We start from the raw sequence: 23,243 nt of genomic DNA on the forward strand, positions 1-23,243 counted from the left end.
CCCACAGCCAGGTGGCAAAACCACTGATTGTACCTCTGGGCACAAGCCTGGAAACAGTTCTCTTCCTTGAAGGGCGTGGCTAGAGCCCTGTTTGGCTTTGAGCTGCAACTCAAACCATCTCCAAGGGTCCAGGAGGAATCATGGGTACATCCCAGTGTCTCACTGAAGAGTTCATCTGTCCATCAACATCCATCTTGGCAGTAGGCTTGACAGCTGACCTATGGCTCAGCTTCCACTCCCATTTCTGGTAGTTCTAGTTTAATACAAGGACCCAGAGGGAGGAAAACCTCTGTCTTACACTCTTGGAGTCCATCTGAACCTCTGTGACAGGTGGATCCCCAGAGGGCCCAGTTGTGGCTCCAGCCCCTTGCATGGCACTTGGAGAACCATCTCACTTGTACAGGGAACTGTTGAGAGACCTATGCCCGTCAGCATTACCAGAGGCTGAAGGCCTCTGTCTCTCAACAAATTCTGAAGGGGCCCAGGCTAAGATGTAACCCTCACTTATCTATAGGCCTATGCAGGGCTCTGCCGGGAGGCATGCCCATCTGGGCTTCTGGGCAAGGCTTCCAGGCCCTGTCAGATTTCTCACACAAAAGCATTGAAGTAGAAAGCTTATTTAAAGAAATTATAGAAGAGAACTTCCCAAATGTGGCAAAAGATTCAAATATGTAGGCCCATGAAGATTAATAGTCACCAATAAGATTCAATCCAAATAGGAGTACTCGAAGACAAATTGTCCAAGAAAGGACTCTTAAAGTAGCAAGAGAAAAGAAGGAAATAATAGAGGGTGCATGGAGGCAGGAAAGATGGTAGAATGAGAGGGACATCATCATCCTACATACGCGTATGGTGTGACGCTACATTGTGTACAACCACTGAAAAGTTGTGCTGCAATTGTGTACAATAAACCAAAATACATTCTGCGGTCATATATACCTAATTAAAATAAATGAATTAATTTTTTTAAAAAGAAGAAGAAAGTACATACATGAGTATGCCTATCAGCAAATTCTCAGCAGAAACCATACCAGCCAGGAGAAATGAAATGATACATTCAAAAGATTGAAGCATTAAACTGCCAACCAAAAATACTATTCCCAGCCAAACTGTTCTTCAGAGAGAGAAAAGCCAGGTGTGATGGCATCCTCCTAGAATCCCAGCAACAGTAGAGGCTGAGGCAGGAGAACCTCAAGTTCAAGACCAAACTCAGCAATTGATTAAGACCCTGTCTCAAAATAAAAAGGGCTGCGGATGTAGCTCAGTGGTAAAGTGCCCCTGGGTTCCATTCCCCGTCCAAAGAAAAAAAGAAAAGAAAAGAAAAGAAAGAAAGAAAGAAAGAAAGAAAGAAAGAAAGAAAGAAAGAAAGAAAGAAAGAAAGAAAGGAAGGAAGGAAGGAAGGAAGGAAGGGAGAGATAAAGACTCCCAGACAAACAAAAGCTGAGGGCGTTCATCACCACCTGGCTTACCTTAAAAGAAAGGCTAAAGGGAATCCTTCCAGGTGAAAGAAAAGGATGTTAGTGAGGAACATGAAAACATCAGAAAACATAAAATTCACTGGTAAAAGTCAGTATAAAATCAAATTCAGAATATTTTAATATGGTAATATGGATTGTAAGCCACTTTTATCTTTAGTAATTTAGGCTAAGTTTCAAGATAATAATAGCTTCAATAAATTGTCGAGGGATATGCAACAAAATGATGGGAGCTATTGCATCAAAATTTCAAAATGTGGTGGGGGAAAGGAGTTAAGGTGTGGATGGTTTTTAAATGCAGTCAAAATTTAGTTGTTATCTGCTTAATATCATCTATTATAAGATGTTTTTTGCAAGCCTTATACTAACCACAAAGCAAAAACCTGTGACACACTTTAAAATAAAAAGCAAGAATCAAGGCATAATACTAGAGAAAAATCATTTAACAACAAAGACATAAGAGAGAAAGGAAAAAGGGATACACAAATCAACTAGAAAACAAATAGCAAAAAAAAGTGCGATAATAAGTCTTTATATATTCATGATTACATTGAATGTAAATGGATTAAATTTTCCAGATAAAAGCCATTTGGTCACCAAATAGATAAGAAAACAAATGCCAACTACATTCTATGTAATAAAAAACTCCCTTCACCTGTAAGGACACTTCCAAAGGAAAGTGAAGGAATGCAAGAAGACATCCCAAATTCTAGAAATCAATAATAGGAAGATGTTCAGACTTTACAAACGTGAAAATTTAACTTAAGAAGGAAGGAAATAACAACAGAGCTGAAGTAAATGAACTAGAGTCTAAAGAAATACACACAGTCAATAAAACAAAAGGTTGTTTTTCTTGGGGGGTGGGAGATAAACAAAATTGACAAATCTTTAGTCAAGACTAAGAGAGAAAAGACTCTAATAAAATCAGAAACAAAAAATGATACAACTGATACCACAGAGGCTATAATGAATAATTATATGCCACAAATTGGATAAGAAGAAATAAATAAATTCTTAGACTCAATACATCAAGATTGAACTATGAAGAAATAGCAAGTCTGAACAGACCAATAACATTGAGAAATTGAATCAGTAATCAAAAGTATCCATCAAAAAAAAAAAAAAAGCCCAGGACCCAAGAGCTTCACTGTTGAAACCTACTAAAAGCTTAAAGAACTGATATAAAAACTTCTTGGACTATTCCAGAAAATTAAAGAGGAGAAATTCTTCCAAACTCATTCAACAAGACCAGAATAATCCAGATTCCAAAACCAGACAAGGACACAACAGAATAAGAAAACTACAAACCAGAATCCTTGATGGATATAGATAGAAAAAAATTCAACAAAATATTAGCCAATAGCACATTTAAAAGATCATTATATGATCAATTGTGATTCACTTCAAAGATGCAAGGATGGTTTGACATAGGCAAATCAATAAACATGGTACCTCACATTAACAGATGGAAGGATAAAGTCATATGATCATCTCCATATGCAAAAAAACCACATTTGATTAAATCCAAAAGTCCTTCATGATAAAAACTTTCAACAAATTAAGCATAGAATGAATGTAGCTTAACACCACAAAGACACGTATAAGTAATTCACAGCCGACATCACACTGAACAGGGAAAAGTCAAAAACTTTTCCTTTAAACTTGGGATGTCTGCTTTCATCTCTTCTGTTCAACACAGTCATAGAAGGCCTCACCAGGGCAATTGGATGAGAGAAAGAAAGAAAAGACATCCAAATTGAACACAAAGGCACTAAATGACAGGCATAAGAAGCCCTAATGACTCCACCAAAAACCTGTTAAAACTAATAAATCAATTCCATAAAATTATAGGATGCAAAGTCAACATACAAGAAACAGTATCATTTATTCTTGCCAATTGCAAATTAACTGAAACAGAAATTAAGAAAACAACCCAGTTACAATAGCTGCAAAAACAAATAAAATACTTAGGAATAAATTTAACTAGGAAATAAAGGAACTCTATGCCCAAAATATAAAATACTTTTGAAAAAATTTAAAGAGAACACAAATAATGGAAAGACATCCTATATTCATGAATTGGAAGAATTAATATTACAGAAATAATATCCATATTGTCCAAAACAATCTATAGATTCACACTATTTGGTGGGAATGTAAATTAGTATAGTCACTGTGGAAAACAGTATGGAGATTTCTCCAAAAATTAAAAGTAGAACCACCATAGGATCCAGCAACGACAATACTGTGTATACATCCAAAGGAAATGAAATCAGTATGTTGAAGAGACACCTGCACTTCCATCTTTACCGCAGCACTATTCACAATAGCCAAAATATATCATCAACTGAAGTGTCCACCAACAGATGGACACAGATGTAGGAAGAAAATGTGATACACAGTAGAAACACCGTGTCAGTCAGCTTTTCATCACGGTGACCAAAAGACCTGATGAGAACAACTTGGAGGAGAAAACGTTTATTTGGGGCTCATGGTAGATAGAGATACACAAGGATGTTTTGATGCATGGATCAGAGCTCTCAGTCCATGGCTGGTTAACTCCATTACTCTGGACTCAGGTGAAGCAGAACTTCATGGTGGAAGGGCACGGAGGAGGAAGACAATTCAGCTCATGGCAGCCAGAGAGGGGAGAGAGGGAGAGACAGAAGGAGGGAGAGAGGGAGAAAGAGGGGGGGAGGGGGAATATGAATGAGTATGCGTGCTCAAGGAACCAGGGACAAGGTTTAGTATCCAAGAGCATGCCCTCAGTGACCTACTTCCTCCACTTCTGTCCAGTCCACAGTGGTACACGGTAAATTCAGTAGTCTATTAAATTGTTTATTCATCAAGTGGATTAATCCACTGATGAGGTTAGAGCTCTGATCATTGCCTAAAGGCCCCACCTGAACCTTCCTGCATTGGGGACCATGCTTTAAAAACATGATCTTTTCAGGGGACATTTCTTAACAATCACACACACACACACACACACACACACACACACACACACATACATACACACACACAAAATGTGATCTTGTTATTTGTGACAACATGCAGGAACCTGGAGGACACTGTGTTAAGTGAAATAAGCAAGGCACGGCAAGACAAATGCCACATCGTCTCACTCTTGTGTAAAACACAAAAATGTTATCTCATAAAACAGGATAGAACAGTGGTTACCAGAGGCTGCAGAGGTCAGGGGAAAGGAGGTGGAGAGGGGGTGGTCAATGGGCACAATGCTAGGGTTAGATTGGAGGAACAAGTTCTTGTGTTCTATGCACAGTAGTGTGACTAGTTATCAATAATATGTTGTATATTTCAAAAGAGAAGAGGATTTTGAATGTTCCTGCCCCAAATTAATGAAAGATGTTTAAGGTGATGGAAACCCTGATTTGATAATTCAACAATGTAGCCATGTATCAAAACATCATTTCCTATCTCGTAAAATGAAAAGTAGAGCTACCATAGGATCCAGAAATCCCTGCAATTTCATATGGTCTGATTATTTCACAAGAAGCTTGCTTTTTGTCAGAACTAGACAAAACAGTTTTCAAAGTTGGTTTCCTTTCATTTTATATCTTATTAGTTAATGCTTTAGCAAGAGGGTTTGGACTGGCTGTGGAGGGATGGGAGAAAAGGGAGAGGGAAGAGGAGAGAGCTCAGTTTGACCAGCATTTATTGAGCATTTGCTATGTGCAGGCACTGTACAAAATGTTGACAGTGATAGTTGAGTGTCATCTCAAAGAACTAGGTGTTGCTAGGCAGACAACCAACAAAGCAATGGTATGGTCAAAGGTCCTGGGGATGAAACAGCAGGCACTAGAGGACAGCAAGGAAGGCTACCGGCAGTGAGGAGTGTGTGGTTGAGAGACAGGTATGTTGGACATGACCAAGTCACTTTGTCAGCTGCACCAACGGGTTCGGATTGCATTCTGAGGGCCCTGGAGCCACTGTGCATTTTGTTGTTGTTGTTTTGTTTTTCAATTTTCAACTGAAATTGTATTGGGTGTAGTAAGTTCTACATAACTCTACCATAGTTTCTTGCCACACTTGAGATACTGAACTGTTCCTACACCACAAACACACCTCCCCTTGGCTTCTTATGATCACACCCTGCTCTCCTACTGGTCCTCTGTCTGTGAGACCCCTGGCTAATGCAAATCTCAAGGGGCCTGAGAAGACCCCATTTTTGCCTCTGAGATCTCTCAGGGGATGGCGTGGGCTTGAGTTGGGGGGCCAAGCTTGGAGTTAGCCATGGTCAGGGGAATGTCCAGAGGCCAAGGAGGAAATGTCCTGGTGGATGGATTTGCAATCCCATGACTGAGGAGAGAAGCCTGGGTGGGAGGGGAAACCGGGTACTCACACCTGTCACCACTGGTGTGGAGCTCTGCCTAGGGCACAGGGAAGAGGAGAGGACTGAGGAGGAGCCCAGAGAGGATTGCGCCCTAAAGTCAGTGTCTGTCCTAGAGGAGCTGACAGTTCCCTTCGGTACAGAGGACTCCCAGCTGGACCTTTGTTTTAGAACTGGCTGCTTCCACGGACAAAGCCTTGCTCTTGCAGGAAGGGCAATCTGTACAGCGGGCTTTCCCTGGCCTTAGGACCCAGACCCACTGCAAACCTCAGAGCCAGACATGTTCTGTCCTTCTGCACCGTGTCCACCGCTAGCTGTGTCTCCTTCAATTTCTCCAGTGCAGGGCTTGTTAATCTGGGGCCTGGTGCAGCAGTGGGGATGTGTGTGTTGGGGGGAGACTTAGAGGTCACAGGATCCGAAGCCTTTAATTTGCAAAGGAGAAGACTGGTCCTGGGGGAAGAGAGACTAGGCCAAGACACAGATGTGATCTGCTGGCAGAAAGGTGGCTGTTTGTTTTCATGTTCGGAATCTGTTTCCACCTACAGGTGAAGGGAAGTGAAATCCAAGCGAGATAGATGAAAATCTATGATCACTTTCACGCCTTACTTTTTATTGAGCGTCTACTAAGTGCCAGGGAGGGCTAGGGTTTTGGATACGGAGCTGGATTGGGCACCCGCCCTAATGCTACTGGTAAATGAGGACATCGAAGGGTTAAATTCGGGAGCGCTGTGGGGTCGGGATTGGGAGTCTCCCCTGCCGGAAAAGTGCACCCTTTTCCCGCCCGCTCCTCCGACTCCGGAAACCTGGGCGCGAAGAGCCTGGGAAGGGCTGCCCCACTGGCTGGCGCGCAGCCTCCCCCGCAGAGCCCCCTCTGGCCCGGGAGTGGCCGCTCTCGAATTACAACAAAGGGGGCTGGAGGCCCGGCCTGTGGCTGTGACCGTAGTCGGCCAAGGGGGTGGGTCCAGGGAGGGGTTTGCCGCCCGATTTGGCTTAAAAGTTCTGGGGAAACAGCGGAGCCGCGACTCCGGCGCGCGGCTGCCTGAGCTGGGGCTCGCCTTCGCTCTTCTGAACGGCGGAGAACTCTGCCTGCAGCTGCGGCGACGGGAGCGGAGAGGGGCCACCGTGGAGAGCCCAGTCCCGGCCCGGCCACAGCGGACCCCTGCTGCCAAGTAAGAGCGCGCGTCTCGCGCCACCCTACCCACGGCGGTTCGAGGAAAAGCTGGGGCGTCCCCGGGGGTCTCCAGGCTCGGCTCCCCACCGGGCCGCCCCTCCGCCCAAGTGCGGATTCCCGGGACCTGAGCGGTGGGCACCCGCTGAGCCAAGGCTCCTTGCGGGGAGCGCGCGAGGACGTGCAGGCTGGCGAGTCCCCTCCGACGCCGGGGCCCCGCCCAGCCAACCCCACCTCGCCCGGGCCGGGGGAGGCGCTGCGGCTGGCGCGCCCCGGAGCTCGGCTCCCTGCTGGTCTGGAGCTCCTGTGGCCCGCAGGGCGCAGCCCGTGGAGCCTCGTTGCGCGCTGGGTGCCTCGGAGGGTGCACCGTGGGGACAGCGACGTGGGGACTGCGACCGTGACCGGAGTTTTGGCTTTTGAGAGTGGAGCGCTCTCAGGGGTGGGAGGGCAGGGCCACGCAGGAGTTCCCCGGAGCTGTGGCTTTGGGCATGTGAGCGCGCAGCTACGAGATGGCGTGGGGGTGGGGGCCACTGGGGCTGCGTCCAGAGCGCACCGCCTGGAATTGGGTTTTCTTCCCCGCGATCGCGAAGGCTGAGCGCCAGAGCAACCCGAGCCCTGCGGTTGGAGACGCGCGGTCCCCACTTCGAAGTCTCTCTCCCTGGCTCGTCTGGGGACCCGGAACCTCTCCCGCTTTATCACCGAGGAAACATCGAGCCACGGTGGTGCGTGCAAGATCTCCCCGGGGTAGAGCGAACCCCAATCTGAAGTGATTAGTCCCGCGGTCCCCTATGCCCACAACTTTCACGCAGGCGCTTTGCCCACCCTGCCTCCCTTTCTTGGTCAAAATCTGCCTGCGCTCGGGTGTAGCTCCCTCCGGAGGTGTCGCGGTGGAGGAGTGCAAGGCGAGGGGCAAGCAGCAGAACACCGGGCGGGGTTGGGTGGGGGAGTTACTCAATATGCTTAGGAAACTTTAAGTCGTGATGAGAGGGGAGATGCATGACAGCCAGAAACATGCCCCCAAATCTTGCAGCTGAGGAGGTAAAATCAGCCCAACCATTACTTTTTGCAGAGAAGGAAAAGTACCGAAGCTGAAGGCCACTGGGTTAGTCAGCGTGGGAACTCAAACCCACAACCCTTTTTCCAGGGCGCTCCCTTACACCACTGCTGCCCTGTCTGTCTTAGAGCACCCAAAGCCCTTTTGTGGTCTTCGGGGAAATCCATTAGGTTATTTCTGGTATCTAATACTTAGTGGCCAGGGATGGGGCTTAGGATGGAAGATAAGAGTTCATTGCTCTGGTCAGTTCCCAGATAAATGCCTGACTCACCAGACCCTGCCTTGGATAAAATTTTGATCTCCTTGCCTGCCTTTGCCCTTTCCCCTTCCTAGACCTTAGCCCCTGAGATGTCCATCAAACCCATGGCAAAAATGCATGCATCCTGTGGCCCAGGTAGCTCTCCCCCAGGAGGTTGGATCTCAGTGGTGTGTGTGTGTGTGTGTGTGTGTGTGTGTGTGTGTGTGTGTGTGTGTTTGCTTGTCCTCTGTGACTGTGCTAAACAGTGTCTTGGTGGCAAAAGATACATATGAAACTCAGGTCCAAGGCAAGGCATGCACTAACCCTTACATGTTGCCTGACATTTTGATGCTTCCCAGACAGGAGATCCTAGGAGGATACTTCCTTTTATCTCCTCTGCAGCTGGGCTCCTTGCCTGGCCTCTCCTGGCCTCTTCCCAAGTCCTTGCCCTCTGACCTCTGGATGACCAGTTTGAAAGGGCCTTGTGGAGGAAACAGATTTTCTGTGCTCTGGACGTGACAATCAGAAAGCTGACTAATGTCCCAGAAAATTCTGCATTGTTTATTTAAATGCTTTTTGAATCTGAAAAATTTCAAATATGCACTAAAGTAGAGAGGAGGGTAGAATGGAACCCCCATATACATCTCGGTGAGCTTCAGCTGTTGTCAGCATTTGCTGCACATAAATCTGTGCTCTTCCTCCTTTTTTCCATTGATGTATTTTAAAGCAAATACCCGACATTGTGACATTTCATCCCTACATAATTCAGTGTGAGATCTCTAAAGACATTAAATGTCTGTGGTGCCATTATTATATCTAAGAAAATGTGTGAAAATTTTTTGGCATCCATCACTGTTACCAAGTCTAGATGAAAAATTTTACCCCCAAATTTCTTTCTGTGGTTGCTCTGAGTTCCTCTGATTCATATAATTTGTTAAATTCCTATTGTACATTATTTCTTTCAAACCACCTTCTTATCAAATTGTTGTTTGATTCTTGCAACTTCCCACTAAAGAGCCAGGGGGGTATTATTAAATTCATTTTACACTAATGAAACTTGAAATCAGAGGAGTCGTCCAGATGGCACAGCTGCCACCAGGGAAGCCTGCATCTGACGGACCCACCTCTCGATTCTGGGCAGCAGCCCTTCTGCTCCTCTTTAGGAAGACCTGCTCATGGAATATCAGAGGCTTCTTAAAGACTTGGCCTTGCCTTGGGCTTCACCTGAGCACTCACTTCCTCTATACGAGCTGTCAGAAATCCCTGTGGAACTATTTAGTAATTGGCCATTTGGTGCTTGAGATAAATGAGCTGCAGAATCAAGAAGTCTGGGTTTGTTTCCAAGCTTATTGGACAACTCTAAGAAAGCAACTTGCCTCTCGAGGGCTCTGGGATGGGGGTTCAGGGGCCTCTGAGCTAGGTAGCATTGTCTTTCTCATTCTCTGGCTTCTTGATCTAAAAGTAGGATGCATGAAATGTCTGCAGCTGGGCTTCCTAGAAGAAACAAAGGCTCCAGGAAGAAATTTGGTAGAGAACAGTCACCCCACTATGAGCGTTGCTTGGCTGCTTTGGCAGCTGGCATCTTCACATTGAGCACCTAACTCCTGAGACAGGGAAGCAGAGCAGAGATATAGCTTAGTTTATGGACAGCTTTGTTAGTTCTGCCTTTGTTTGGTGAGGATCTCCAAAACCAGAACATTTTGCTTTGAGCATCTTTATTACTTTTTTATTTGCTTTTGAAATGGGGTGATAAGTTTCTTTTACATCTTATTAGTAAAACTCATGAATTGGAATCCTCCTTTCTTATCAGGCTGTGTGAAAAAAAGGAAGCCCTTGTTGCTGGACTCCTAGGCTGTTATGTTCATTGTACTGAAATAGACAGGCAACAAACAGATCTTCCATAACAGAGCCAGTTGGGGGCAGAGAAATGGGAGGATCCCATCCCATCATCCACCTGGAGGAACTCAAAAGAAGCAGAACATTAACCTTCAGGCACACTGTTTTCTGGCAGCTATACATGCTCTTCCCTGTTAGCTAATAGAGTGCTGGGGGTGGGGGGTAGATTCATAGGTGATTCACATTAGCACCTGCAGTTGCAAGAGCATCATTGCTTTCTTCATCTTATAGTTTCGGAGTCTTAGGAGGGATCCTTCCCACCACTATGGGCTGTCTAGCTTTACAAGAGCAGCTTGCAATCACCGCTGTGGTCAGTCTATGTGACAGTCACACCCTGGTGGACCATTTGCAGCCTCAGATGAAGTGGCTGAAGCCCACGTGGCTCTAGGGCCATAGAACCAGCAAGACCAGCAGTTGTGGGCTAGGAAGGGAAGAGCCAAGCAGATACCACTGGGGTACAGCAGCAGCTGTAGGTACCCAACAAATCTTCCTAGGCTTCAGCCTTGTGGAAATTGAAGCAAGTCTTCAGAAACTTCTCAGCCTCGTAATTCTGTAGATGCACTCCTGACCTTGAGTGTGGTGTGTGCTCAGTGGGGAAGACAACCTGTGTGTTGGCTGGTTTCCCATACACTGTCAGAGAAGTCTCTAGGCTCCAGGACTACCTTTGCAGAATAGCCGCTTGCTGGAGGATGATAAAGCACAACAGTGACAGTTTAGATATCTACCCAGAGTTTTAAAGAATATTTCACATTTCCCTTGATAAAAACAATTTTACCAGGAAAATTGTGTTTGGAAAATAAGGATGTTTGAGCAACCATGCATTTAGCAGACAATGAGCATGTAGGTAAGAACACAGCTGATCAGCTCTTCTCATCCTAGGTTTTTGATTCCTTCACTTGGGACACCTTTAGAATTATATTTAATTGTAGTTGGCCCTCTTTATCTGTGAGTTCAGATTTCGCAGATTTGGCCAACCATGGATTTAAAGTACTTTTTTATTCTGGAAAGTTTCCAAAAGCAAAACCTCAGTTTGCCATGTACTGAATGCTGTGCAGAATCCATATGAATGAAGTGATGTGTGGGCATTGTGTTATGTATTAAAAGTAGTCTAAAGATGATTTAAAGTACATAGGAGCACTGTGTAGCTTATAGGCAAATACTGTGCCATTATACAAGGGACTTGAGTATCTGCAGATTTGCATATCTGGGGAAGGGGGAGAGCTGGAAACAATCTCCCCTAGATACCAAGGGACAGTTATATACTATTATGTGCAAATGGCAGTATGTTTTCTCTTTAGTTTTTTCATTGCCAGAAATCATGTCAGACAAGCACACACAGCTGCTCCTATATGTGTCTTGTGGCAATAGTTCCCACATGTGCTCCTTGATGTATTGCCAGCATAATGTATAACTTCTGCAAAAATAATGCCATTTGCCTATGAAATATATACTTTATGAGAGGGTAACTTGTGTTGATGACTCACGAACAGCTAATTTTCAGTTTCTTTGGAATGTCCTTGAGCTTGATCCATGAACTGCTCCCTTCTCCAGCCCTCCTGATGGTCCACTAGTGGACCTGGCTGACATAGCCCAACTTTTTAGAGGGACTGCATGACTCAAAAATGTAAGAGGAAGGACTCCCCCCATACACATATCTTTCTGAAACTTCTCTAAACAAATACAACTATAAAATTGAATAATGTACATTTTTAAAATCAACCATTTTTTTCCTAAGAATAGCACATGTAGGTAAAACGACAATACTAAGTATATACCTGGATAAACTTTTTCATTGCATTTGTTTTTATCATGGTAAATATACATAATATAAAATTCACCATTTTAACCATTTTTAATTGTATCATTTGGTTGCATTAAGCACATTCACAGAGATGTGCTGCTATCACCACTGTTCATCTCTAGAACTTTACCATTTTCCAAAACAGACACTCTATAATGTTAAACACTACTAACTTTCCATCTCCCCATCCCACCCTTGGTACCCACCATTCTACTTCCTGTCTCTGTGAGATTGACACCCTGTTTGTCCTTTTGTGATGACTTATTTTACTTAGTGCAGTGTCTTCAAGTTTCTTCCATTTGTAGTATGGAATTTCCTTCCTTTTAAAGTTGAAATAGTATTCCATTGTTCATATGCACCACATTTAATTTATCCATTCATCTATCGATGGAGTTCATCTCCCTGATTTTGTGAGGAATAATACTTCTATGAACATTGGTGTACAAACATCTGAATGAATGCAAAACAAACATGCCATTGTAACTACCACCTAGGTCAAGAACACATCATTACCAGGAATGCATGAATTTAAGGGTAAAGCGAGAGGATTCCAAGATGTTTCCTACCCACATCCAGAAGCTTCAACTACACCTCAAGGTCTTGGGATTGGATGTTCATTTTCTCTACCACGAGGGGTTTGGAAGAGGTGTTTGAAAAACTACAGTTTGCAGTCTAGAAGACCACTAGAATAGTTGTGAGATTGATGCAAGTTCTTTCCTTAAAATATCCAGGGAAGGAAGTTTACCATATGTGGGACTTGCAGTTATAGCTGACTTCAGCCTCACGCTAGGTTCATTCTTCAAGGATCCCATAGCAAGGAGGGGAGTTCCAATCCCCATGGCGAACTCCTGCTCATACGTCAGCTTCTGCTGGGCATGGCTCATAAGCCCCAGGAGGGGATTCTCTGGGCATATCTACCTTCCTGCCTCACTTGCCTTCCTTCTTCTTTCCCTTCTCACCTGGTCTTCTTTCTCTCTTTTTTTTTTTTTTCTTTTTAACTAAAAGAATGTATTGGTGACTCCTGATTCCCTACTGGGTCAGACACCCTGTCAGTCACCTTAGGAGACCACTCCCACCAAAAAAAAACAAGGTGTGATATTTGACATGTGCATTTAAAAATGAATCTACAGCCAAGAGTAATATTCTGAAGCGTGGCAGCCAAGTGCCCAGTGCCCACAGCAGCCTTGCAAGGAGGCAGCCCAAGCATCAGTGGAGTTTGGGCTTGTGGCAGCCCAGGGAAGAGAGGCTCCCAGCAGGCTCTCTGGAGCTGCCTTGCTGTGCTCTTGGGTGCCCACGGCCAAGTCAGCAGTGATTCTCTAAACGCTTTGAAACTGCCTGGATCCACTGCTCACAGCATCCTGCTAAACTTGAGGCACAGGCACCAACCACTTCAGTGACTAAGAAGAAACAAATTTCAGACATCAGTGAAACCCAGTGGGGCCCCTAATCCTTTTCAGCAGCACTTGTGACTTTCTTAAACCCTTACTCCTCGGTTTTTTTTTTCCTTCTTCTTCTTCTTCTTCTTCTTCCTTTCCTGCAGCTCTCCGAGCTATGCCTATCTCTACCACCTCTTTCGGTTATCCGGTGGCCCCAATGTCACCACGTCATGGCATCACCCCGCTGCTGTTTTTCTGGAGAGTTTTGAGAGTCCTCTACCTGGCTTCCCTTCCCCTGGTCTTCTGAGATAGCCTGCTGATCCTTCTAGGACAGGGCTTAGTGAGCTGTTCTGAAAGGAACAAGATAGCAAACGTTTTACCCTCCATGAGCCACGCGGTCTCAGTGGCAGTGACAGGCTCTATTTTAGTGAGGAAGCGGCCACAGGCAGCACGCAGAGGGCTGTGGACAGCGGTGTCCCAGCCACCTTTAATTTGTGGATTTGGCTCCCAGCGGAGGTTCGCCGACTCCCGCTCTAGATTACAGGTCAGCCCGCATCACCCTCCTACGACCCTTGCCTGACCCCCCACCCCTTGAAGGGAACCTCGTCTTTCTCAGCATGGCCTTTTGCCTGCCAGTCTAGCCTCACTCCTTCCTCCATCATCGTGGCCACTTCCCGGGTCCGCCCTGATTCATCTGGCGGTTCTGAATTCCCAGAACCCCTGTGTTAAGTCAGACCCACTGCACCTGCCACTGGATGATGGCCAGCGCCCCTTCCCCACACCTGCCAATCAAACTCTCACTCTTCTTCCAAACCTGCGCAAGGGGTCAGCTGCCCAGAACCTTCCCGGCTGCTCTTCCCCAAGTAGACCACTGCCTTACCAATTCTCTCTGGACCTTGGATTTAGTTCTTATTAACTCTCAAAGTATATGGTGAATTCCTCAGACTGTATCAGGTTCATTTTTTAATTCCCAGCGCCCGACACTGTGTTTACCGCGTAGCAGATCCTTAATAAATAGATATGACTAAACTGTCATTAAGTAGACTCTTTGATGGCCATAGTAAGATGTGATTCACATACCACACAATTTGCCCATTTAAAGAGTATGCATCTGGATTTTAGTATATTCATGAATGTGCAAATATTACTACCGCCAGTTTTATAGCATTTCCATCAACACAAGAGAAGTCTGCCCTTAGACATCAACCGTATCCTTTCACCCACCCACCTGAACAACCGCCAGGCTACTTTCCATCTCTGTATGGCTGATTCTGGTTATTTCCTACAAATGGAATCATATAATATTTGGGTCTTTTGTTTGGCTTATTTCACTTCACCTAATGTCTTCAAGCTTCATCCATGTTGTTATCATGTGTTAGTCTTTATTTTGTATGGCCAAATAATATTCCAGTGTGTTATACCACATTTTGGTTATCCAGTCATTGCCGAGGGACATTTAGACTGTGTACACCTTTTGGCTCTTATGAACAATACTGCCTTGAATGTTCTTGTACAAGTTTTGTCTGAACTTATACAAGAACTTGTTTATTTAGGGTGGAAGTGCTGGTTCATGTGGTCATTCTATGCTTAAGTTTTGAGGGGCCACCAAACTATTTTTCATTGTTGATTGCATAATTATAAATTCTGACCAGCAACCGTGAGTGTTCTAATGTCTCCACATCTTTACCAACACTTGACACTTTCTACTTTAAAAAAAGAAGATTATAGTCATTCTAATGGTATAAAATGGGATCTTGTTGTGTTTTTTTTTTACATTTGTCTAATGACTAATGATGTTGAGCAAATGTTGGTGAGCTTGTTATCTGTTTGCATACTTTCTTTCAATTCTTTGCCCCTTTCTTTCTTTCTTCTTCTTTTTTTTGTACTGGTGATTGAACACTTGACACTTTCTACTTTAAAAAAAGAAGATTATAGTCATTCTAATGGTATAAAATGGGATCTTGTTGTGTTTTTTTTTTTTACATTTGTCTAATGACTAATGATGTTGAGCAAATGTTGGTGAGCTTGTTATCTGTTTGCATACTTTCTTTCAATTCTTTGCCCCTTTCTTTCTTTCTTCTTCTTTTTTTTGTACTGGTGATTGAACCCAGGGCCTCCTACCTGCTGGGCAAATACTCTACCATTAAATTACACTCCAAGGCCTTTGCCTAATTTTTAGTTGGGTTGTTTGTCTTTTTATTGTTGAATCATAGGAGTTTTCACATATTCTGGACCCCAGACCCTTATCAGACATATGATTTACAAATATTTTCTCCCAGTCTGTGGCTTGTATCTTCCCTTTCTTGATGGTGTCTTTTCTTTGCAGTTCAAATCACATTTACTTAACATCTATTTGAAAATAGAACCAGAAAGGTAAAAATACAGGTACTCACCATCTCGGGGGCTCCCTGTCTTAGAAGGAGATGAATGCCGCAGATGACAGGACAGAGGAATAAGTGCAGTGATACTGGGCCACTGCCCTGCTTTACCACCCCGTCACAGCTGCTCTGGCTTGAGAAGCACCTGAAGGGTGTTTTCTTTTTCTTTCTTTCTTTCTTTCTTTCTTTCTTTCTTTCTTTCTTTCTTTCTTTCTTTCTTTCTTTCTTTCTTTCTTTCTTTCTTTCTTTCTTTCTTTTTAGTTGTAGATGGACACAATATCTTTATTTAATTTATTTATGTATATATGGTGCTAAGGATCGAACCCCGCGCCTCACGCATGCGAGACAAGTGCTCCGCCACTGACCCACAACTCCAACCCCCACACAGTATCTTTTGATGCATAAAAGTTTTTAGTTCTGATGAAATCCAATTTCAATGTTTTTTTTCCCCTTGTTGCTGTGGTTTTGGCGTCTTACATTGTCTAAGGAGGTCTCAAAAGATTTACCCTTATGGTTTCTTCTCAGAGTTTTACAGTTTTAGCTTTTGCCTTTGGTCTTTGATCCTTTTTGTATTGATTTTTGTGAGTGGTACGGAGTCTGCATCCTCCTTTATTCTTTTGCATGTGGCTGACCTGTTGTTCCCATGTTGCTTTTTGAAAAAGCTGTTCTTCTTACATTTTTTTTTAATGAATGAGGTGTCCCCCAAAAGTTCCTGTTAATGCAAGGATATTCAGAGGTGAAATGATCAGATTATGAGAACTGTAACGGAATCAGTCCACCCTAGTTAGAACCGTGGACAGGTGGGGCATGACTGGAGGTGGATCACTAGGGATATGCTCCAGAAAGGTTTATCTTTCCTGAGGTCTCTTCCCCCCTCTTCCCTCCACCCTCCATTTCTTTGCTGCCACGAGGGGAGTAGCTTACCTTTATCAAATCAATTGACCCTCGATGTATAGATTTATTCCAGCATCTCAATCATGTGACATTGAGCTATATATATGTCTCTTATGTCAGTGCCATTCCACTCTGATTTTTAGTATGTTTTGAAACCAGATAGATGAGTTCTTTCACTTTGTTACCCTTTTCAGAACTGTTTGACTATCCTGTATCCCTTGTAATTCCATATGAATTGTAGAATCAATCAGCTTGTCAAAAGATCATCGAGATTCCAGTCAGATTATATTGAATCTGTAGATCAATTTGGAAAATATTCCCATTAAAAATGTGAAGACTTAAAGTCCATGAACATGGGCTGGGGATGTGGCTCAAGCGGTAGCGCGCTCACCTGGCATGTGTGCGGCCTGGGTTTGATCTTCAGCACCACGTACAAACAAAGATGTTGTGTCCGCCGAAAATTAAATAATAAAACATTAAAAAATTTCTCTCTCTCTCTCTCTCTCTCTCTCTCTCTCTCTCTCTCTCTTTAAAAAAAAAGTCTATGAAAATGGGGTGTATTGCCATTTATTTAGATCATCTGTTCCTTTTAACAGTGCTTTGTAGTTTTCAAAGTATGAATTTTGCACTTATTTTGTTAAAATTTTTCCTACATTTGTTTGATACTATTATAAGTGGGGATTGCTTTCTTAATTTTGCTTTTGGATTGTTTATTATTATATATTGTTCTTGCATCCTGTAACCTAGCTGAAATCATTTATCAGTTCTAGTAGATTTTTAGTAAATTTCTTGCACTGGGCATGGTGGCACAAGCCTGTAATTCCAGCAGCTCAGGAGGCTGAGGTAGGACGATCTTGAAAAGCCAACCCCAGCAAAAGTGAGGTACTAAGTAACTCAGTGAGACCCTGTCTCTAAATAAAATAAAAAATAGGGCTGGGGATGTGGTTCAGTGATTGAGTGCCCCTGAGTTCAATCCCCGGTACTAAAAAGAAAAAAAAAATTCTTGAGATTTTTAAAATATACATATGTGAGTTCATTCTTAAACAGATAAGTAGGGGTCATGAGGTGGCTATGTGGTGTTTTAGAATAAGGAACAGCTGTATTTTATTTGGCTTTTGTGTCACTGTGACCAAAATACCCAACAAGAACAACTTAGAGGAGGAGATTTGGGATTCAGAGGTCTCAGTCCAGCTTCATTGCTCTGGGTCCAAGGTGAATCAGAATAACATGGGGGAAGGGTGCGAAAGAGGGAAGCTGCACCCCTCATGGCGGCAAGGAAGCCAGGGGCAAGGGGAGGAAAGGTGGGGAAGGGACCTTAGGGAAGGTGAATCTTTCCAGGGCACATCCCCAGTGATCCATCTCCAGTCATGCCCCACTTGCCCACCGTTACCATCCAGTCAGGCTGTTCTAACCAGGGTGGCTGATCACATTACAGTTCCCATAATCTGATTATTTCACCTCTGAATATCCCTGCATTAACAGGACCTTTTGGGGGACACCTCACATTCAAATATCTAACATTCTGCCTCTTATTCCCCAAAGCTCATGTTCATCTCGCAATGCAAAATGCATGAAGTCCATCTCTGAGAGCCCCATAGTCTTAACAGTTTCAGCATTGCCCCAAAGTCCAAGTTCAAAGTCTCCTGTAAGCCTTAAGGCAAACTCTTTGCTGCGAGCCCCTATAAAAATCAAAAGCAAGTTGCTTATACCCTATAAAAAGTGGCATAGAGTAAACATTCCCAATTCAAAAGGAAAGGAGTAGGGGCACAGCAAGAAAGGGTAGGGTCAAAAGAAGATTGAATCTCATCTGGGCAGATAGATCTGGTAACTACTTATACAGCTTCTAGGACACAAGATTGCAAGATGTTATTTCCAAAGGATTTGGGCATCCCTGACCCATTGGCCTTGCAGGGTGCAGCACACTTGGTCTCTCTTTTAGCCTGGCTCTCTCCTTAGCCAATAGTTTTTATCAGCAGATAATCCCATTGCTGGCATCTCTTGATTCCTGGGGTCTCCATTCCAGCTTTGCTTCATCTTCAGTTGTACACATGGCCCTCTCAGGGTCAGCCTTCAGGGACTCCAATCCTGCTACACTTTGCATGGCCTCCTAGGCCTTCCTTTGAAATCTCAAGGGAAGCAAAGTCTTCATGACCCCTTAAGTTGAGCATCTTATTCCTGCAGAACTTGGATGATGTCTGCTGTCAGTTCACACAATATCCATGTCCCCAGGAATCACAGATGCAGCCTCTGAGTGATTGTGTAGCTTAGCACTATGAAACAACTCCCTAGCCCCCCTGCATGAGCAGAGTACCCCCATATCTCTTTTCAAAGGAATTTTCTGTGCCCTGGATCCTGTAGTGGGTATGGTCTTGTAAATTCCTGAAGTGCCCTCAAGCCATCTTTCCTGTTGTCTCTGTGCAAAGTACTTAGCATCTCTTTAGAGGCTGCAAAGTCTTCAACAAATACCGCTTTCTTTGCCCAGCTTTGCAAGGTGCAAGTTTAAAACAAAAAGCAAAAACAAACCCTTTAGCTCTGCTTTCTGCTCCTGATTCTCACAGTAAGCCTGGCTAAAATCTTCTAGCAATATCCATGCCATTGACTAAATGCTGTGCTGCCTTGAAATTTCCTCTGCCTGTTTAATTAGTCCATCACTTTTATATTCAGCCTCACACAAAGTCTCAGGACACAGGAACAGGTAGCCAAGTTCCTTGCCAGACTATAACATGAATAACCTCTAGTCCAATTCCCAATAGAGACCTCACTTCTCTCTGAAACCTCAGGAGTACAGTCCACATTCCCGTCAAAATTCTGGTCTTCTGGGTGCCCACCAGAATCAACTATTAAGCTCTGCTTATAACATTGTAAAACTTTTCCAGCCTGCATCTATAAACTTTTAAAATTTCCTTCTACAAACCACTTCTGAACCACATGGTCAAGTTAGTCATAGCAACAGCCCCACTCTTAGTACTAATTTCTGTTTTGGTCAGCTGTTGTGTTGCTATGATCCAAATACCCAAAAAGAATAACCCAGAAAAGGAAAAGTTTATTGGGGCTTATGGTCTCAGGAGTCTCAGTGCATAAACAACCAACTGCATTGCTCTGGGTCCAAGATGAGGCAGGACATTATAGGGAGAAAATGTGACAGAGGGAAGCTTCTCCCCTCCTGGCAACAAGGAAGTAGAGAGACAAAGAGGGAGAGAGAGAGGGTTGGGAAGGGAGGAAGGGACTGCGAGGAAGAGGTACCCTCCAGGGCAGCCCCCTGTGACACACCTGTTCCAGCCATGTCCCACCTGCCCACGGTCACCACCCAGTCAGTCTGTTCAAACGAAGATGGACTGGTTAGGTCTCAGTTGTTCATAATGTCATCGTTTCACCTCTGAGGATTCCTGCGTTAACAGGAACTTTTAGAGGACACCTCACATCCAAACCATAACAAAGAGTGAAAGCAGGCGGAAGCAGATGCATGACTAGTCCTTGTCATGCTCCAGAGAGGGGCGGCGTCTGACAGCGGAAAGTGAGAGCCATGCTATGACTGGAGACACAGCAAGAATATGAGAATCATTCTTGGAAGGATGTCTAGTGCAGGTTTACGATCGGTACCAGTGCTGATCGGCTTCAAAGGTCACTGAAAAGTCCGTCCTCCTCAGTCAGCATGAGAACCTTCAGGTCTCTGGGGACGTGCCACTGCCCTGCCAATGCTGCTGTCTTGACGAGTGATCACTGGTGACCAACGTTACCAGCCGGCATTGTGCAGCCAAGCCATGATGTGGCAGTTGGTGCCTGCTGCTTTTGCTCACTGGGTTCTGGATGGCAGCCAATGCTTCAGCGGGCAGCAGAAGCCCAGGTCTGGGGCCGTTGGCAAGCTGTCCGCTGCACACCTCCCCTCTGTCTCTCACGGAGCCAAACATCTCCAGACAAGCTCAAGGTGCAGTTGTGGTCTGTACCTGCCAGCCCTGTCACTGCACTCTCTGGGTATGGCTGTCATCTGAGAAGCACCGTCCTGAAGAATCGATTCTAGGCCCAGGTTATGATGTTCAGATGACAGCGTGACCCTGCAGTTTCTGGAGATGGAAAATGTCCAGAAAAGGTGTCCAAAGTCCTAATTTGAAGGCAGGCTCCTGCCGGAGGCAACCTGCTAAGCTGGGTCGTGTGTCACTTAAGGACTGAGCTGTTGAAGTGTCTCTCTGTCAAATTTTTAATGAATCATCTCGGAAAAATTGGTCGTGCACTCCCTCTCTCCCAGGACTCCCATAGTCTCCCACCCATCACACTTATCTTACCCCAACCATCTGAGCCCCTCCCTACCCCGGTGACTGTGCCTGGACCAACTCTCAGCTCTTCTCCAGGAATAGGTGTCCAGTGAGCCCCATCCCTGGGGACACTGGGCTCCTTCACAGTGGTTGGAGTGCCTCTCAAGTTTGTATGTCCTTCTGGACCTCGCTTCTGTTCTCCCCTGCCTGCCTTTTGTGGACCTTTAACATCTCCCTCCAAATGGCAAGAAACCCAGACCAATTTGGCTACTGCTGTTAGCTCTGGGAAATATGTCTCCAAGTGTGTGTGTCGGTGGGGGGAGGGAGCAGGAGTGTTAAAGCCTGCTGCCCAAGTGGTGAGTGAGGAGTGGTTGATGGGAAGAATGTTGCCCCTCCTGGTTTTTGTCTGGATTGTTCCCAATTTTAAATCATGCTAGTTATCACCTGCTGAGCAGTGGCTATGAGCCAGTCTTTGTACCAGGCACTTAGATTTCTTATGAAATCCATCAAGAAAGACGCTTCTCTGTTTACAGAAGCCAAATTGGAATCGGAGTTCGATCTTGGATGCTTGCGCCGTGTTCTTTGGATTGTTATGTGTTATCCTGTAGTTGAGCTATGTTTGTATTTTTCCTAGGGATTGGGGGTTGGACAATTTGAACCCTACGGGCATCCTTGTCTTGATCAGTTTCTGTGTGGCTCTTAAGACTGGTTTTCCCCTGTCCCTTCTCCATGAGCTTCCTGCTGAAGAGATATGTCTCTTCTAGAAGAGATCCAAGCCAGTAGCTCCAGAAGGCATATTCTAAAGTGTTTTGGACCTTCAGTCTCCCAGGGAAGCAGACTGGTCAAAATGAGATTCCACCCAGAACCAGACATGGACTGTGAGGAACCCCAATGGGTCACAACAAATTATGCCAACAAAGGCCTCTTTTTGGAAGACTGAAAAATATTCGACTTTGTATGCCTGCCTTCTTCCCACCTCACTGTGCTCTGAACATTCCCGCTCTGTGGCCAGAAATAGACCGAACTGAGGAGGAATCCTTGGCCAGAAGCCAGATGGACCAGCCCTGGCTGAGCCTGGTGTCAAAGTCTCCATTCTTGTCTGAGGTGGTTCAGAAGGGCCACCTCATCCCCCACCCACTTCCCGCATCCTCCAAATACATCCCATTCACCCAGGACTCCTCCTGCTGTGCAGGAGTATGTTCCACATGGCTAGAAGCAGCTTCCAGGCCGCAGCGGGGATCATGGTACTGTGCTGTGCTCCGGACCATTCGTCACTCCTGTTGACCATTGGTCACTCCTGTTGACCATTGGTCACTCCTGTTGAACTCAGCAGGGGTCCCAGGCACAGAGGGTCCAGTGGAGGAGTCAGCCCCCTCCTTGCCCTGGCCCCAAGTGTCTGCGTCTGGTAGAGAGGTGAAGCAGGGCGTTCTGTCTGGGTGACAGAATTCAGCTGAGTTCCCAGCCCCACTGTTTTAAGCAAGTGCCCAAAGCAGTGTGGCCACTGCTCCCAGCTACAAAGTGGCCTGGTTGTTTGCACCATGCTTCACATCTGGGGCAGGCGGGACCATGACTGGGAGCTCCCAGCCGCAAGGTATGAAGCACGTAGCAGGAGGAGTGACTCATCCCCCTGACCACTGGGGCCCATGAGGCCAGGCACACAAGGGGGCCCTACAGACGCCTGCTGTAGGAGAGGGTCCTGCGTGTGGGTGTTCGTGTGGGGGAAGGGGACTGTCAGGAGGATCAGATGAGGATGGGGTTGGGTAAGGGCGATTTGAAAACCCAAAACCACAGTGTCCAGATGTGATTGGTGTCTTCTGCCTTATTTGTCATGACTAGGAATTACTGTGGCGATTGACAATTAATAATCGTGGTCATGTACTAGGAACCGGTTTGTCACATTGGCCGTTATTTGAGTGGATGCCACAAAATCAAGCGTCCCTAGTTAGAGGCCGCAGTTTGGGGTTGTGCTTTTGTTTAAGGACATCCTGGGGAGCCAGCCATTCACCTGGTTTTGTAGAAAGGTGAGGCAGACGCCCCAGGATGTCCTTTTCTGGAAGATGATGACATGAGTCAGAAGAGATTGCTTTTAGAGGAGGAGAACTATTTGAGCAGATTCAAGGAAATCTCACTGCTGAGTTCTGGGGAGCAGGCCTTTCACCTCCCTTCCCAGGCCAACTCAGCCCTTGAGAGTCGCCTAAGGAAAGGGCCCTGGGAATTCTAGCTTCAGCTTTTCCTCCTGGAGTCCCGTTGGGTCAAAATTAAATAAGACTTTATAAAGTGTTCTCAGGTATCCCTGCATTGTCAGCACGAGGCCACTGCTGGAGACAGAAACCGGGGATTCTGAGATGTACTGGAAAGT

At 45.2% G+C, this 23,243-nt stretch overlaps 1 protein-coding gene across 4 annotated transcripts in view; it reads left to right on the forward strand.

Annotated features, from left to right (window-relative positions):
- Positions 1-6,811: 6,811 nt before the first annotated feature.
- Loxl2 (lysyl oxidase like 2) overlaps positions 6,812-23,243 on the forward strand; it is an 84,975-nt gene continuing 68,543 nt past the window's right edge. For 2 of the 4 annotated variants that reach the window (XM_021729122.3, XM_040292907.2), the window contains exon 1: positions 6,812-6,998. The gene's annotated coding sequence lies outside the window, so the exon portion shown is untranslated. Of the gene's footprint in view, positions 6,999-7,563; positions 7,720-23,243 lie in introns of those variants that run through there. The other 2 variants (XM_005329323.4, XM_040292905.2) reach the window with 2 other exon arrangements.

This window comes from Ictidomys tridecemlineatus, chromosome 14 (assembly GCF_052094955.1).
Source record: "Ictidomys tridecemlineatus isolate mIctTri1 chromosome 14, mIctTri1.hap1, whole genome shotgun sequence".
Classification (NCBI taxonomy): domain Eukaryota; kingdom Metazoa; phylum Chordata; class Mammalia; order Rodentia; family Sciuridae; genus Ictidomys; species Ictidomys tridecemlineatus.